This window comes from Thalassophryne amazonica, chromosome 18 (assembly GCF_902500255.1).
Source record: "Thalassophryne amazonica chromosome 18, fThaAma1.1, whole genome shotgun sequence".
NCBI lineage: Eukaryota > Metazoa > Chordata > Actinopteri > Batrachoidiformes > Batrachoididae > Thalassophryne > Thalassophryne amazonica.
The window spans coordinates 33,331,115-33,350,666 of NC_047120.1; the positions used below are offsets into that span (position 1 = coordinate 33,331,115).

At 43.0% G+C, this 19,552-nt stretch overlaps 1 protein-coding gene across 1 annotated transcript in view; it reads right to left on the reverse strand.

Moving 5' to 3' along the window:
• Nucleotides 1-19,053, reverse strand: part of usp54b (ubiquitin specific peptidase 54b) — a 206,017-nt gene extending 186,964 nt beyond the window's left edge. Inside the window, exon 1 of the mRNA XM_034193455.1 lies at nucleotides 18,960-19,053. The gene's annotated coding sequence lies outside the window, so the exon portion shown is untranslated. The remainder of the gene's footprint in view (nucleotides 1-18,959) is intronic.
• Between the last annotated feature and the right edge of the window lie 499 nt (nucleotides 19,054-19,552).

Genomic DNA, 19,552 nt, shown 5'->3' on the forward strand with positions numbered 1-19,552 from the left:
CCACAGGGCAGTAGCCAGGGAAGCGGCAGTGCCCCCCACTCTCATTCTAGTACTTCCTTATGCTACAGCTTGTCCACTTTTGGCAAAACTCTCTCCTGGATGCTCGGATGCACTGCCTCTGCACCTCCCTTGGTAACGGGCCAAAGAGCACAGGGATGCTGCGGTGAAGAGACAGTGTGCGTCGTCATTATGGCAATAAGCACGATGAGACAAGACGGAGGGGGCGAAGGAAAGGTAGTGAAGGTATGGGGGGGGGGGGGGGTAGCGCACATCGTGACAAGGCAAGCGAGTGTGCTACAGCCAATACGACAGGAAACATTAGGCAACTGAGAGGCAGTTCAGCCACTTGTCATAAAGTCGTGCTCACGATGTCTCACACTGATGTATGAAAAAACAGTATCACATTTAGTGGATTCAAACGCATCCAAATTGCCAGAGGATTTATTGAGGGATTTGGTTGGCATGTCCTCGTGTGCCACTTTCACCACTACCAAAGAGCATTCTGAGCTTCTGTCTCAGCAGTGTGTGTGTGTGTGTGTGTGTGTGTGTGTGTGTGTGTGTGTGTGTGTGTGTGTGTGTGTGTGTGTGTGTGTGTGTGTGGGCCTCCCGCCGAGCCCATGTGCAATCAGGCCTCACACATACGTGTGTGTGTGTATGCATATGTATTTTTGTGCCTGCATATATGTGTCCCCACATCTTAGGCTAGTTACCATGGAAATAGGTCAAGCAGCAGGCACGGGGGGGAAAAAGCCGAACCATGTGATTTAACTGAGAGACACACTGTGCTCTCATGGTGGAGACAGTGTATGAAGACGTGCAGTCCTCAGCAGTGATGATGATGATGTGGACTGATGGTTCCAGCAAACCAGTGAGCCGGCGAACAAGTCAATCAACTCCTTGACTCCTTGCGCTGGAAAGCATCAGGAAACCAGTACCTGTGGTCGAAGCCCACACAGCCACACACAGAACCACGAATAGGTTTCAGGAAAACCTTTGGTATGCATGGGTGCAGGATGAGATGAAGCTGTGCAGTATGTTCTGAGGTCCGGCCCAAAAAGGAGAAAGGCTGGAGTTCTGGTCAGGTTCTAATGAAATTTAAGTGAGCACTGACCAAAACTAAGATATTCCTGTGTTGTCATATTTTAAGGAGATGCTGAATTGAATTTATTAGACACCCATGCAACAAAATTTCACTCATATACAACAACAAAACTCAAAAAAAAAAAAAAAGACAATAAGAAAAATAAATAATGTACATGGTGGTTAATATGCAAAATGGAGTGAAATTGGGACAAGGACAACCTGGACAGCCAATAAGGAAAAGGTAGCTTTTAAGGCTCTAGTAGGATCACAATGACAAGAGCAATTAGAGATTTCTAACATCCACCAATCCTGATCCAGATCACCTCAAAATGCAATGGAGTCTTTCATGCCCTAATATCTATCTGTGGTGCAAATTTGGTGAGAATCTGTGAAGTAGTTTTGAAGTAATCCTGCAAAGCCTATATAAAAGGGAAATCTTGACACAGAATACAGAATCTGGATCCAGATCATCTCCAAAATTTACTGATGTCTTCCATGGCTTAATATATGTCTGTGGTGAAAATTTGGTGAGAATCTGTAAAGTAGTTTTGATGTAATCCTTCAAAGCCTATATAAAAGGGAAATCTTGATACAGAATACAGAATCCGGATCTGGATCCAGATCACCTCCAAAATTTACTGGAGTCTTCCATGGCTTAATATATGTCTGTGGTGAAAATTTGGTGAGAATCGATGTAATCCTTCAGAGCCTATATAAAGTGAAACTTCATCCAAAATCTGGATCAAGATCACCTCCAAAATTTACTGGAGTCTTCCATGGCTTAATATATGTCTGTGGTGAAAATTTGGTGAGAATCGATGTAATCCTTCAGAGCCTATATAAAGTGAAACTTCATCCAAAATCTGGATCAAGATCACCTCCAAAATTTATTGGGTTCTTCCATGGCCTAATATGCATCTGTGTTGAAAATCCGTGCAGATAGATTTGATGTAATCCTTCAAAGCCTATATAAAGTGAAACTTGATCAAGAAAATCCTTGCAGTAGTTTTGACATAATCTTGCTAACAGACAGACAAACGGATAAATTATTTTATTACATTCTTGGTGGACGTAATTAAATGTATATGGTTGTTAACACCAAAACAAGGCTGTCTGCCAAATTTGAAAGATCCACCAATGAGAATTTAAGCAGAATTCTGGAAATCTGTACTTCTATCTAGATGGTGCGTTATGCACATAACCACTGACTGGATCCATTTGTCCAGACAAGACGATCCTATGAATGGAATACTGATTTCATCTGATGTCACACTGCCCCAGTTGCAACATCTGTAACGTTAACAAGAAGCTACCGCCTCCACTTTCCGGTTACAACTCCCCCTTACATCATTTTGGCAAGAGAATTTCAATTTGCCATATTTTATGGAGTATAAGTCACACCTTTCTTTTGCATGTGGTATTCACTTTTGCAACGCAGCATTTCCCTTGGGGGCGAGTTTAACAACAGACAGGAACTGTGTAGCACATCTGCACATCACAGCCTGTGCTATTTCTTAAGCCCCTTTCACACCAGGTGTGCTTCCAGTTGCGTCGTGTGTCGTCATGACGCCGCCGCGTGGAAGCAAACTAGTGCCAAAACGATGTATCTCAACGCCACAACAGCGCGAGGGCGCAAAGGACGAAGCAAATCAGACGCCAAAAACTAAACATGTTTAATTTTTTGGCGTCCTGTGCTCGATGCACAAATTAAGTGGTTTCAGTGCAAGTCAGAGCAACAGGACGGTACTCAGTGTGACTGGAAGCCACACCCTCACAATACAACGTTACCTGACGCCAATTTATGATTCCTGCTGTGTTCCATTGTTCCCGAAGTATAAATCATGCAGGATTGTTTTCATACAGTGTACACAATGCAGTAAAACTACACGCTCAAAAGGCACAGAAAAAAAAAATGCTGATTGCAGCTGCTGCTCCTCCTTGCTCCTGCTCCTTTGCGAGAGAAGACTCTCACAAAAGTGTTTAAATAAAATCCATAAGTCCATCCATAAGAAATCCTACACATCATGGCCAACAACGTGAACCTGTGCACGAAGTTCAAAAAGGGATGCATCACAGAGAACTGAAGTGGGTTCCAAACAACTGTCCAAACAGAGAAAAGGTTTCAACAACAATAACTTCTAGGAACATGATAGGACTGCTGTAGAGGCCTAAACTCTAAATCAAGCAAAACTTGACCCAATCATCAAATGCATGTTCGCTTTCCTACAAACACATTCCTAATTTTCCTCAATCCCTTGCTGTACTTCTGCTGTGCTTCTAATTCAGCCTAGAATTTTTTCCCTTGATATCGAACTCCTCACTTTCATTGTCACCTGTGTATTCCCTTCCTTTCTCCAAGCTTGTCAAGTGATAGAACCGCAGAGGTTTGCAGACGTTTATTTGAGGACAGCATTTAAGGAGTGGCATCATGCCTGCTTGATCCCTGTACACTGTAACACTTCTTTTCTGATCTAAATCTAGGCTAAATCTTTGCCTCCATGAGATCAATGACGGAGAGGAACGGCACAACAGCAGTGCCTCTTAAAACGAAGACCATCATCCTCCCACGATTACTTGTAGCCTTGTTTGATTTGTATTTCCCTGTGTACAGGGCATACGGAGGATGTTTTGGTCATAAATTCTATTCATATCAACCTGGAAAGCAGAATTAAGACCTTCATGCTCTATGCTTTGCATCACACTTTTTGTGCTGAAGTGGGATATTAAGAAACTCATTAGAGTAATGGTGGTCTCCCAGCACAATTTTTGGCCCCAATTTCTGTCCCATTTTCAAAATTGAGGAACTCAGACCTGATGTTTCCAAGGAGTATGCAAAATTCACATTACATGTTATATAACGGCTGAGTGGATTCTTGTCATTTGATTGGTGCTTTGTATGTCACGTGACATGGATTATTCATCCAATTTGTGTTGCATTCCATTTGGTGTGCAAATTTGGTTCCATTTGGCATGCAAATTAGGTTCCATTTAGCTGCTGTGGTCTTAACAGTTTGTCCTCTGTGAGCATGTAAGTACAAATACCTGAACTAACATGGCTTGCTGTATGGTTAACTGTACTAATGGACCATCAAAGAAGTTGGGACTTTGGCATTTCATTTGCGTGAAATTTTAGTATTATTAATGTTAGCACTATTAGCAGCAGGTTAGCACTAATTAGCATGTAGCATTAGGGCCAATGATGGTGAAAAGGTTACAAAACCAATACTCTGGTCATATATTTAAATACCTGGTTATAAAAACCAGCACCCAGTCCAAAAAATGTGTTATTCAAACACCCAAACTCAAGGTAGCGTGTTACGGGGCTGCACCACAGAGTGCCGTTCCTTCCCGATTAAGCAAATTGGGCGCATGTTTTGAAGCATCATAGTAACTTCTTGATCCATCTTTGTCCATCTTGGATGAATTAGTACAGGGGTGGCCAAGTTCGGTCCTCAAGAGCCACATTTCTGACACTCTTAGTTGTCTCCCTGCTCCAACACACCTGAATCCAATGAAAGGCTCAATAAAGTCTGCTAACGAGTCTTTCATTGGATTCAGATTTGTTGGAGCAGGGAGACAACTAAGAGTGTCAGGAATGTGGCTCTTGAGGACCGAACTTGGCCACCCCTGAATTAGTACCATCATCAACACCAGATTTGAAATCGGGATCCAATTTTTGAACTGGACCTTTGGGGTATTTGTAGTCTTCAATCATGTTCAAACTTCTATAAATGGGGTATGTGTAGTGACTAACAACTTGAAACTTGTTTGATCGTGCTCCATCGGAGTAAAAATCTGAAACTGAAACAGCGTTTGTTGTGGTTTTGGTTCAAAGGTGAGCAGCTCTGGCTGAAGGCACAACTTCTTCCTTTCGTTTTTGGGCAGGTTACCAGGTCTGCACTGTATAAGCCAGTCTGTTAGGAGGCAAGTCAGATTCATCCCGAGGCCGGTTCATCCCGTTTTAGCACTTTTTGGTAGCATGGGTGATTGTAGTAGAACAGCGCTCTGTGGAATAGGGGTGTTAGCCTTAGCTTTGCTTGTTTGGAAACTGTTCGGCTTCATTCATTCCACCCACGTCACACTGGTTGTGCACACGCTCCACTTCATTACCCATTTATGGGTTGGGCGAGAGTTAGGCAGAGTCAGGCACTGTTAAGATGGCGACATTTGGAGCTTTAAACCTGCTGTCCACATGTGTATATGTACCGTCTGTGGTTTGTACAGGTTGCTATCAGTAACACCAGCGACAAACAGGCTGAACAATGACCTGATTCTGTCCCCAAGGACATTAACCTGTCCCTTTCTACTTTTGTCTTCCTCTGTCCTCCCGATCTCTCACATGACAGGGAATTTGTTCACACATCCATCTAAAGGTAACAAGTCTTCCTGTGCCTCATCTGAAAATTTCTTCTCATTCATTGTGTTGCCTCTCTCTCTCACTCTCCCCCTCCATTTCTTCATTCATTCATTCATCTTTGTCTTGTTCCCAAAAAACTTCACTTGTGTGTGTGTGTGCACACACACACACACACACACACACACACAAGCTTTCCTGTAACTGGGTTATGTGGCCCTTCCAATAGCCCTCGATGACAATAGGAAGAGCCCAGAGTTCATCTTCCCCTCTGTGCTACCCCCCCACACACACACACCTTTATTTCATCCACATGAAGTTACACACGTGTGCGTGTGTAAGCAAGCGCATACGTGCCACTGCATGTGTGACCATATCACCAAGATGGGTTTTTTTTTCCTCCACCCTCCAAGGTCATTTTGCTGCTCACACTGCGAACACTGTAACCTACATGGAACCCGTGATCACCACAGAGTAAAAAGAAAAGGGGCATGGAAATTTGTTTATTATTCAGCCTATTACGATTCATGCTGCAATTCATGTGAGAATTTTATGTTTTAGGTTACAGGTCTATGGGGTGGGGGGTAGCTAACAGACTAGCAGAGAGAAATAAACATAACGTATAAATACGAGGTCTGTTAGAAAAGTATCCGACCTTATTATTTTTTTAAAAAAACCATATGGATTTGAATCACGTGTGATTACATCAGCCAAGCTTGAACCCTCGTGGGCATGCGTGAGTTTTTTCACGCCTGTCAGTGACGTCATTCGCCTGTGAGCACGCCTTGTGGAAGGAGTGGTCCAGCCCCCTCGTCGGAATTCCTTTGTCTGAGAAGTTGCTGAGAGACTGGTGCTGTGCTTGATCAAAATTTTTTCAAAAACTGTGAGGCACATCCGAGTGGACACCATTCGAGAAATTCAGCTGGTTTTCTGTGAAAATTTTAACGGCTGATGAGAGATTTTGGATTGTTTCTATCGCTGTAAGGACTTCCCACGGAGCGGGACGTCGCGCAGCGCTCCGAGGCGACGTCGTCATCCTGTTTCAAGCTGAAAACCTCCAAATTTAAGCCTCTGTTGACCCAGGACATCGTGAGAGAACAGAGAACTTTCAGAAGAGGTCGGAATCAGCAGTTTATCCAGACATTCCACTGTTAAAGGAGATTTTTTTAATGAAAGAAGTGCAGACGGATTGGCGCGTCGGCTCGCAGCCAGCGCGGCGCGCCCGCCACAGGAAAAACACCTCCGTTGGAAGCCTTAAGGACGAGTTGGAACATGCCCTGCTGTTAAACAATTTCTCAGATACTCACTCAACTGAAAGCCACCAAAAGCCGCCTGGATTTTACAAATGGTTATCAACACGGAGGTGTTTTTCCTATGGCGGGCGCGCCACGCCGGCTGCGAGCCGACGTGCCAATCCGTCCGCACGTCTTTCATTAAAAAAAAAATCTCATTTAACAGTGGAATGTCCGGATAAACTGCTGATTCCGACCTCTTCTGAAAGTTCTCTGTTCTCTCACGATGTCCTGGGTCAACAGAGGCTTAAATTTGGAGGTTTTCAGCTTGAAACAGGATGACGATGTCGCCTCGGAGCACTGTGCGACGTCCCGCTCCGTGGGAAGTCCTTACAGCGATAGAAACAATCCAAAATCTCTCATCAGCCATTAAAGTTTTCACAGAAAACCAGCTGAATTTCTCGAATGGTCTCCACTTGGATGTGCCTCACAGTTTCTGAAAAAATTTTGATCAAGCACAGCGCCAGTCTCTCAGCAACTTCTCAGACAATGAAAATCCGATGAGGGGGCTGGACCACTCCTTCCACAAGGCGTGCTCACAGGCGAATGACGTCACCGACAGGCGTGAAAAAACTCACGCATGCGCATGAGGGTTCAAGCTTGGCTGATGTAATCACACGTGATTCAAATCCATATAGTTTTTTAAAAAATAAAACTGTCGGTTTCTTTTCTAATAGACCTTGTATATACGTGACAAAGGAGCCACATGTCAAAGACGACAGGTGAAAATGAATAAAAATGCTCCAATGCATGGTTAAGGTCAATGAGTGCATTAAAGTAACCACTCAAAATTTAAGGGGGCCAAATTTGAAAACTGAAAATTGATTGGGGTCCACCCAAACCATTAATCACAGTTTTGATCTACACATGAGACTAAGATGACGTGTTTTTTTTTTCTGGACTACAAGTCACTTTTTTGTTGTTGCTGTTGTTTTACTACTTTAGGCAGCCCTGCCTTTTATATTCTGAAGCGACTTACCTATGAAAAATACTGCACCGCCATCAATCACCACAAGATGGCACCATCGGGATGCATGACAAGCTATTCCTATATACTGAATGAGGTAATGTGATTCATACTCCAGAACAGAAGGTGGCTGTAACACAGGTTGCCAGCCACTGTAAAAGAAGAAAATCGGATTAAGAAATAGGTTCTGTGTCTTTAAGAATGAGAAAATGTAAGAAATCATGCTCTTAAACTGAAAGACCACTCCCTGGAACAAAAGTAAGGGCCCCTTCACACATAGTGCGAAGTTTGGTCGAAGTGCGCATGAAGTGTGCATGACGCAGGAATCGTGTGCAACCCGTGTAAAATTATCCCTGCCTGTAACGCCTCGTACACCTGTTTGCGCACACCAGCGGCTGAAAGACAAAGTGTGCACTGTGCGAACCCATCAAACCCTCTCGCGGCAGATGTCAGGTAAATTCCAGCTGACACGCATGTAACATGTAACACTGCTCAATTGGCACTTAGAAAATGTGTGGCCAGTCACACTCTTAGCACAACAACAGTCTGCAGACAACCACTGTCGTGCTGTCAGTGAAATTTGTCCAAGTTCCACACACTGTGGAGTTGTCGAGATGTGGTGTGTTGTCGGCTACCCCCACAACACGTGTGCGTGTATCGTGTGCTCCTCCAACACATGCATGTGTGTGGTTGGCGTGGGCGAGGCGCATCTCATCTGATCACAGAGTGACTTGGTCTGTGCGCTAAACGGACGGGGGCGTGGCAGCTGTTAAAATCTCTGGTCCTGGACATCAGAGCTGCAGAACATGCACTGTGTTTTGAGGGACACGCGCGTGTGTGCGCTTGCTGTACTCACATCGAAAAACAGAAAAACATACATTGCTTCTGCAATGGGCTGGAGAGCGCACACACTGACAGGCTGTTCCAGATGGACCGGACCATCAGTTTATGCGGACATGCAGCAGGCGATCTGAACATCACGTCTGTCTGACACGACAGTGAGCCGCACACCGCAGGACCATATGACATGCCAACAGTACAACATATACGCCACTTTCAGTCATGTATCAGCAGAAATAAACCGTAGCAGACGTTGTTTGGTCAGTTATCACAGTGCTTTTCTTATATTTTTTTAGAAAATACGTTTGTCTGCTTGTTGATTTTAGCCATTTCATGCAGCGATTGTGGTGTAGTGGTAAAGTTTTCATCTGGTAATCCGGATGCGCGGGTTCAAATCATGAGTGGTGTTTGTTTTTTTTTTTTTTAAACTAAAGTCGTTTAACCGCAGGGTTCTGTATTGCGTCCCCCTTTATGTATTATTTATATAAACCCAGTGATATTCACTAATTATACAGCTGATTTTTATCTCATTTTCCTCCACATCAGTAGCGCGATGTGGTGCAGCTCATCCTGCTCGACAGACACTGTCGCGTGCACAAACCGTCACGCCGACGTCGTGCACACTTGCCCATCAGCGCAATGTTTCGTGGTGTGCTCATACGACTATCGCTGTGTGTCGCCCTGGAGTTGTACACAAATCGACCAAATTCACACTATGTGTGAAGGGGCCCTAAGGAATACAGCTTTCATACTTTTTTGCCACTTGCCTGTACTGTGTGAGATAACAAAAACAGTAATGGGAGGTCAGCAAGCTAAATCTAAGGTATTTGCATTATAAATAAGTAATGTGCAGAGTGTTCGAATGTTTAACTGCGCTGCAAATTTACCTCACTTATGACTGTCTGTATAGAGGCCACAAGAAGCAGTTTACTCATGTTCTGTGCCTGTGTAGTAGTAATAATAATAATAATAATAATAATATGAAACTGGGCCATTAGCTACTGCTCACGAACACAGTGCTTGTATTATAAATAAATAATGTGCAGATTAAACAAATTTTTCTTTTTGTTGCATCAAGTGGTAGCACCACATTTAAAAAATTATTTACACACTAGCGCAACTTATGTGTGTGTCTTCTTCATGAGACATTTCTGGACAGATAAGATTAATACTCAAGAGCAATTTATAGTGTGGAAATTATGGCAGACATTAAAACTATGTTGGATAAATGAAGAGTAACACTTAATTTAAATCCCATGGCTTTGTTTTTTGTTTTTACTTTTACTTTTTATTTATTATTATTACGTCCCCCAAGGGCATAATAAAAATCATCAGCGTTTATTCATTTATTTGTTTGTCTACTAGCATGATTACGTCAAAACCACTGCACGGATTTTGAAAAATGTTTCACCACAGATAGATATTAGGGCATGGAAGACCCCACTGAATTTTGGAGGTAATCCGGATCTGGATTGTAGCTCAGGATTTCACTTTATATAGGCATTGAAGGATTGTGTCAAAACTACTTCATTGACTGTCACCAAATTTGCACCACAAATACATATTACACCATGAAAGACTTCACTGAATTTGAGAGGTGATCCAGATCCAGGATCAAGATTTCACTTTATATAGGCTTTGAAGGATTAAGTCAAAACTACTTCACGGACTCTCACCACATTTGCACCACTGATACATATTACGCCATGGAACACTCCATTAAAATTTGGAGGTGATCCGGATCAAGTTTCACTTTATAGGCTTTTAAAGATTACATTAAAAACTACTTCACGGATTCTCACTAAATTTGCACCACAGATAGATATTTAGGGCATGGAAGGCTCAACTAAATTTGGAAGGTGATCTGGATCGTTTCTGGATCAAGATTTCACTTTATATAGGCTTTGAAAGATTATGTCAAAAATACTTCACAGATTCTCACCAAATTTGCACCACAGATACATATTAGGGCATGCAAGACTCAACTGAATGTTGGAGGTGATCCAGATTGGCGGACATCAGAAATCTCTGATTGCTGTTATTGTTATTATCATCATTATTGCCAATTTTGAACTTTATTGTAAAACTAAAAATGACAAACTTCATGTACTTGCAGTGCCTTCACACCCCACGGGTGCGACCCGCACTTTGGGATTCATTAATTCATTACATTAAAGCATTATTTTCCATCTTCAACCTGGCATATTCAGCTACTTCTCACACATCTGTACAGGGGGATCAAATCCAGATCATAATAAAGTGAAAGCAATGAATTGAAAAATCACAGTGCGGTAATCAGGTGTCGCCGACCGAACAGTCCCCTCTAAAAATCGGTCCGCCCTGCCTTCACTGCGAATGCGTCTGTATGTTAAATTTGTCTCATTAATACTTGCAAATGCACAGAGGGTGATTTACAAATATCCCTTGATTTGTACACATGCTGTGATCCACAAACAGAAATTTCTGATTTCTAACGTGTTGGTTTTTACAAATAAATATGTATTTATAAATATGAGGTCTATTAGATAATAAACCGACCCTTTTATTTATTTTTTTAACTATATGGATTTGAATGACGTGCGATTACACCAATCATGCTTGAACCCTCGTGCGCATGCGTGAGTTTTTTCACGCGTGTCGGTGATGTCACTTCCCTGTGGGCAGGCCTTGAGTGAGATGTGGTCCCGCCCTCTCGGCTGAATTCCTTTGTTTCACACGCTGCTCGAGACGGCGCGCGTTGCTTTATCAACATTTTTTCTGGACCTGTGAGGAATATCCGAGTGGACACTATTCGAGAAATTAAGCTGGTTTTCGGTGAAACGTTTAACGGCTGATGAGAGATTATGGGGTGTTTCTGTCGGTGTAAGGACTTCCCACGCAGCGGAACGTCATGCAGCGCTTCCAGGCGCCGTCGTCGGCCTGTTTCGACCTGAAAACATCCTAATTTAAGGCTTAATTCACCCAGGACGTCATGAGAGAACAGAGAAGATTCAGAAGAGGCCGGCATGAGGACTTTATGCGGACATTCCACTGTTTAAGGACATTTTTTAATGAAAGACGTGCGCGCAAATTCGCCAAGTCGTTTCCGTGACGACTCGGCAAATCTGTGTGCGCTGCGACAGGAAAAACACCTCCGTGTTGAAAACCATTTGTAAAATTCAGGCAGCTTTTGATGGCTTTCAACAAGTGAGTAACTGAGAAATTGTTTAACAGCTTGGGCATGTTCCAACTTGCCTGTTAAGGTTTCCAACGGAGGTGTTTTTCCTATCGCGACCCCCCGTGGTCGGGTCCGGCCCGACATGCGACTCTGCCCGCATGTTCTTTCATTACAAAATGTCCGTTAACAACGGAATGTCCGAATAAAGTCCTCATGCCGACTTCTTATGAAAGTTCTCTGTTCTCTGACGACTTCTTGGATCAACAGAGCCTGAAATGTGGAAGTTTTCAACTTGAAACGGCGAGATGCTGCCGCCTCGAAGCGCAGATCGCCGTCAGGCGCCGTGGGCTGTCCTTACGGCGACACTACCAGACCAAAATCTCTCATCAGCCGTTAAAATTTTTACCGAAAACCAGCTGAATTTATCGAATGGTGTCCACTCAGTTGTGCCTTACAGTTTTGAAAAAATTTTAATCAAAGAAAGCAGCAGTCTGAGCCATTCCTAAACAATGGGGGGGGGGAATCGACGAGAGGGTGGGCGACTCCTCACTCAAAGACTGCCCACAGGCGAATGACGTAACCAACAGGCGTGAAAAAAACTCTTGCATGCCCATGAGGGTTCAAGCATGTCTGATGTAATCACACGTGATTCAAATCCATATGGTTTTTGAAAAAAATAAGGTCGGATACTTTTCTAATAGACCTCGTATATTGTTATATAAGGCATTTGCAAAACTGAAAATTCTGTTTGTGAAGTGTGATTCAGCATTTGTGGATCCCCAACTACACGCATTCATCACTTTGCTCAGTTACGCAATACTGAGGCATTTTCAGTGGAAAATTGCACAAATCCACAAACAAACAGCTCGCGATTCACAGAAAGCAACACTGTCCTACCAGCAAATGCACAGAGGGCGACTTACAAATATTCCTCGATTTGTACACGTTTTGTGATCCACAAACGCAAAAGCATTTGCAAAACTGAAAATTCTGTTTGTGAAGAGTGATTCAGCATTTGTAGATCACCGATTACACGCATTCATTATGTTGCTCACTTACGCAATATTGAGACATTCTCAGTGCAAAGCTGCTCAAAGTTTCATAAATATGTACGTCGCTATTCACATTTCCATCCAGTAGATGGCCGTGTTGTTCTATGCATTTTGACGGGCAGGGGGTGGTGCAGCTCAACACGGACAGGAACCGAAAGGAGCCAAAAAGAAGCCTAATTCAGCCTGTAGGAGCCGGAGAGCGCACTGACTCAGTGCAGCGCTTACTAACGATTTCCCCCGATCCCAGACAAAAATAACAGTATGTTGGTTGTTCAATACGTGATATAAAAAAAAAATCTGTTTCATAATCTTTTGGCGACGTTTAACCCTCTGGGGTCCGAGGGCATTTTTTGGATAGTTCACTCGCCTGGCATAAATGTTTTATTATTGCTGTTAACAGCTCTCCCTGCATCCCACAATCAAGTTTTATGTCTTTTTTTTCAGGACTTTCAGAATATATGTGTGTCTTTGTTGTGTTTTATAAGTGTAATAAAGGTTTACAATCAAAAATAGGCAAGGAAAAAAATAAATAATTATTTTCCACACACATTTATTCAAAACACACAGCAAACTATAATAAACAACTGTTTTGACACTTTATAAAAGGTAATTTGAGGTCTTGTGTGAAAGACTGTAAAACAAAAAGGTTCAAACAATAAACAAATGCACATTTTGAACAATATATACAAAATGGTCTATGCGTTTTGTTATTTTGATATGGTAAACAGTGCTTTACACAGAGAAAGCAACTAGCAAACTAGTGGAGCAATCCTGATAGTTACACACTCTTTGTTCAAGCACGTGAGATTGTCATCAGAGGCTCTCCGTCTGCTCACCTTCGCTCTACGTAATGGCGCAGGGCGCACTGAGTATGTACTAATACTATGTACTCATTGGAGCACCCAGAGGGCTATTCAAATGGGCCAACTAGTAACATATTACTCCTGGAAATGATCTTTGGCTTTTCATGTGAGGTAAATCTGCCCTACGATTGGATTTTGAAAAACCATGTGACAGTGAACCAATTCTGACTGGACACTCACATTGCGCACGTCATCACACAGCTTCTATGAGGAGTACAAAGATGGCAGATGGCTGGCTCGAAAGTCCGCAGAGTTAACTTTTCAGCAAAAGAAGTAAGTTTCTATCTCATATCATTAAAAAGTTATTTATAATTTAGTAAAGCTTGGTCTTAGCCGTCGTATACGTCGGCCCCAGAGGGTTAATGCATGCGTGTCTTCATGTCGATTACACACACAGACACCGTGTCCAACAACATGCGATAAAAGAGCTAACACTGTTAGCGTGCAACATTAAATTTCACTCAGCGCATATACTGCAGCAGGAACATCTTACCACATACAACCCGTATTATTATATGGCTGCATTGCTACATGCACTCTGATTGACTGATTTCCTATATTTTCCCATAGCTGACAAGTTACCATGACAATCGGTCCAAAAGCATATCCCATTCATTACAAAGCAGAAAGCTAAAATCACAATTACAAACCAAGTCATATCTAAACAGCATCAGAAAAAAACACACACAGATTGAAAGCTGCTAACGACCGGATCATCTTTTAGCAAGTTCTTCATGGCAGTGCAGCGAACAGGTCTCTGACTACAAGCCCAAAACCGTCAGCAGCTTTCATATTCGGGTGATACTGTAAGTTTGTGTGTGTGTGTATATATATATATATATATATATATATATATATATAGCCATATAATAAATTAATTATTAACCTCGCTTGTTCGGTCTGTATCAGACCTCTGTGTTTTTCGCACCGGAGCTCACTAATGCTCGGTCCGTACTTACAATTCAGTCTATTTTCCCATACAGACCTTGCACTCAGTTAATAATCCTTTATTATTTCTTTTCTAAAGTTGTACATTTTAACATGAACTCATGGGAATGTGTTCAGTTTTTGGAGCCAGCCTCAAGTGGCCAGTCACGGAACTGCATTTCCAGGAGGGCTTTATTTGACACCATTGACGTTTACTGTGTGGGTGGACCGTGGTAAACAAGCAAAACTGTGGATTCCTTTTAGAAAAATAAATGACAAGGCACAGTGCATTAGCAGCCACTCACTGTTCTCATTGGCAGTAATGGGAAAGTTGATAAAAGAGGAAAGCGCCTTGTTTAAATGTCAACTCCCAGCCAAAGGCTTCACGAAAAGCTTCCTGAATAACCTTCATTTAACAGCTCATTAGAGACTACTGACATCTTCTGGTGAAATGCTATATCTAAAGTGCCTTATGTGTGTGGCTCACGCAGAAGCCACCACCTCACTCGATGGGAAAAACTGCAGCACACATTTCTTAGACTTCATCCGTTAGGCCAAATAACTGTGCAACAACCCATATTATTACAGATATTTGATATAAAATGCTCACACAGGAGCCAATTAGCCATGCTAATGTTATCCATTAGCATAATGCTATGTAAAACATGACATCCTTTATAAAACACATGATCAATTAAATCCTTCATGAATCACTGCTTTAAGGTTCTCATCTTGGTCACGTCATTGGCCACAGCCTGAAAATAAATGTAGCAATCTGCACTAAATAAATGTAGCACTAAATTAAAAACAAAAATAAATCTTCTTTGTGAATGTCAGATCCCAAACAAGCTTTAGAGGGGCATACTTCCACCTACTGTGTGGAATCACAGCACTGGCTATTCTCAGTAAATACAATACAGAACATGAAACAGTGAAGTGAAAACAATAAATATCATAACACAACACAAGCTTGATAGTTTTAGTCAGTCATACAACCCCAGTTCTAATGAAGTTGGGACACTGTGTGAAATGTAAATAAAAACAGAATACAATGATTTGCAAATCCTCTTCAACCTATATTCAGTTGAATATACCACAAAGACAAGATATTTAATGTTCAAACTGATAAACTTTATTGTTTTTGTGCAAATATTTGCTCATTTTGAAATGGATGCCTGCAACACGTTTCAAAAAAGCTGGGACAGTGGTACGTATGTTTACCACTGTGTTACATCACCTTTCCTTCTAACAACACTCAAACATTTGGGAACTGAGGACACTCATGATTGGGTAAAAAAGGAGCATCCCCAAAAGGCTCAGCCATTCACAAGCAAAGATGAGGCGAGGATCACCACTTTTTGAATAACTGCATGAAAAAAAAATAGTCCAGTTTAAGAACAATGTTTCTCAATGTTCACTTGCAAGGAATTTATGGTTTCATCACCTATAGTCCATAATCAGAATAAGAAGATTCAGAGAATCTGGAGAACTTTCTACACATAAGCGGCAAGGCCGAAAACCAACAATGAATGCCCGTGACCTTCGATCCCTCAGGCGGCACTGCATTACAAAACCGGTATCATTGCGTAAAGGAGCTTATCGCGTGGGCTCAGGAAGACTTCAGAAAATCATTGTCAGTTAACACAGTTCGCCGCTACATCTACAAGTGCAAGTTAAAACTCTACCATGCAAAGCGAAAGCCAGACATCAACAACATCCAGAAACGCTGCTGCCTTCTCTGGGCCCGAGCTCACATATGCGAAGTGGAAGAGAGTGCTGTGGTCTGATGAGTCCACATTTCAAATTGTTTTTGGAAATGACGGCCGTGTCAAAAGAGGAAAAAGACCCTCCAGACTGTTACTACTGCAAAAGTTCAAAAGAATTGGGGATGTACAGCACTTGTAAAAGATGGAACAAGAGCACCTTACACCCTCCAGTTGCTCCAACTTCCTCCCACATCTAAAGACATGCAGGTTTGGTGAAATGGAAACTTTATAATTGTCCAGGTCTCCCTTGTAAAAGAGATCTCGATCTCAATGGGACTAAACTGGTTAAATAAAGGTTAAATATAGACTAAAACTACCATGTTGACACACTGATTCCAACATATGCTTACTTTTTAATAAAAAAATGCTCACAACTTGGTAACTACTCCTCACCCAGGTGAAGACATGCACCTCTGCTAGTAATATACAACATACGAGGTCTGTCCAAAAAGTATCAGACCTTTTTATTTTTTTCAAAAACCATATGGATTTGAATCATGTGTGCTTGCATGAGCCAACCTTGAACCTTCATGTGCATGCGTGATTTTTTTCATGCCTGTCGGTTGCATCATTCACCTGTGAGCAGGCTTTGTGTGAGCACTGGTCCACCCCCCTCGCTGGATTTTCATTGCGAGGTGGAACCATTTGGAGCTTTGTTGCATCAAATTTTCAGGAAACTGAGAGACAGCCAGGTGGAAACCATTCGGAAGATTCAGACGGCTTTTGGTGACGATCCTATGGGCATCACACAGATTGAGTGTTACAACCGGTTTAAAGATGGCGCACAATGGCGGAGGGTGCGCCGCGCTCCGAGCGGCCATCGACAGGCTGAAACGACCAGATCATTTCCAAAGTGAACTCTGTGTTGATCCAGGACGTCGTCTGACTACCAGAGAAATTGCAGAAGAGGTGGACATCAGCACTTTTTCGGCACATTCCACTGTTACAGGAGATTTTGTAATGAAAGACGTGCAGACGTTGGAAGTCTCACAGGACATGTTGTGACATGTCCAGCTCTTACACAATTCCTCGGATACTCACTCGACTGAAAAGCCACCGAAAGCCGTCTGAATCTTCCAAATAGTTTCCACCTGGCTGTCTCTCACAGTTTCTGGAAAAATTTGATTCAGCGCTGCTCCAATTGTTCAGACATTTTCCTCGCAATGAAAATCCAACAAGGGAAGAGGACCAGTGCTCACTCAAAGCCTACTCACAGGCGAGTGACACAACCGACAGGCATGAAAAAACTCACGCATGCGCACGAAGGTTCAAGGTTGGCTCATGCAAGCACACGTGATTCAAATCCATAAGGTTTTTGAAAAAATAAAAAGGTCTGATACTTTTTGGACAGACCTCGTATACTAGAGACAACTGTGTGGGTGTGTATACTCGTATGTCCCTCTACTGTCCAAGCCGCACTTCAGAATTCAACCAAACTTGGCACGCATATACTTTAAAATACAGGGAGTGACATAGGCTATTGAGCACTTTATTGTAGTAGTAGTTCATGGGAGAGACACTTTGTGCTGCATCATCATCAGCAAATGTACTAAAAGTTCAGTGTCATACTTTTCTGTTCTGTTCCCTTTTAACTTTTTACCTCTTCATTTTTTTAAGTAGTGGTGGAGTAGTAGATTCCAGTCGCCTCTGAAATCCAGGATAGGTGGGAGGTGATAGCTTTGTTGGTAAAGAATAAGTTTTCATTTCAGTCTCTGAATCAAACCTGCCCTTAGGCAGGTAGTCAGCTAGTATAATGATACTACAAATATTTCTGTGGACAATGAGTGGGAGAATCACTGTTGTTATGTCACTTTTTATTTATATGTAGAGGATACACTGATAAGTTGTGGTCACTATTACTAAAAGGTCATCAGTCCACCTTTTCTGGCCCACCCAAAATATGCTGCAGAAATCCAGATTAATGGTCTTCTCAACATGATCAGTACTACACAGTTTTCTTGGGTATTTTAGGAAAAGTTATCCAACATATATAAGGTGTCCCCTAACAAATCTCTGTTCTAATTTTGCTCTTAAAACTGAAAAGAAGAATCAAAATTGTTGAACTCTGCAGTATATAATTATGTTCCCACCAGAACTCACAAAATAAAAACTTCTGGAGCCACTGCAGCTGGAAAAGCAGGGCACATTTTGCAACCTTCAGTGTTCAATATGCAAATGAGGGATTATGTGCTGGGGGGGGGGGGTTTTTGGGGGGGGGGCGCACTATAATCCTGGGTCCGCCCCTAGAAACACTGTGAGTGTAAAGGACCAAAACCAGCTGTCACACAGATCGAAAGAGCAAAGAAAAATCAATCGCAATGACAGACGAGCACGAATCCAGCTGCAATCATCTATCAAGAAGTGCGCGCGCGCGCGCCCGGTAAAGTCACGGGGACCGTACACGTACAAAGATCCGTGCACAGTAACACCTGTGCGGGACGGAGGGTGGGAGCACCCGGCACGTGGGGCTGTCCGCGCGAACCGCCGCTGTTACTGCTGATAGTGATGATGATGATTAAAATGATGACGGAGTACAACGACAAGAACACATCTGGAGAGGCGCACATCTACCGCGACACCACACGCACGCCCTCCCTGATGGTGTATACATGGTGGGTGTGACTGTGTGTGGCGGAGCGCGGTGCACTGTGGGTGTACTCACCCCGCCGATGCCGTATCGCCGCCGGTCTCTTCCGCCCTGCGCGTGGATTTCTCACGGGGAGAGAAGGCGAGCCGCGGGCGCGTGCAGCCCCCCACCAGCGCCATCCAGCGCTGCGGTCGCGGCACGCGGCTCTCGCGATACCCGGGCCATGATCCTCGCGCCGTCCGCGAGCAGCAGCGCCGTGACGTAGCGTTTTTATGGGCGGCAGACAGCTCACTGACTGCTGCTGAGCTCCTGACTCAGCCCGACTGCGCCCCCTTCTGCCCACGAGGAGAATGATGACGGTGACGTCATCCCCGTAAGGAGCTCGCGCACGCCTCCGCATCGACGTGGCACCGCCTGACAGCTTTTATGTCCTTTTAGCGACATTTGTTTCTTGATGTTTTTATATCTCTACAGTTTTTGGAACCTACAGCAGAGTTTAGCACAACATGATATACTAAGAAAATGATATTAGGATTTGCTGCAGTAGCGGAGTCAGTATTTTATTTAGGGGAGCAGCAGAAGGGGCAGCGCCACATCATATGCAGGTAATTACAGCAATCTGCACTTTGTATGTGTACACTGCATGCACAATTATGAAGCAGAT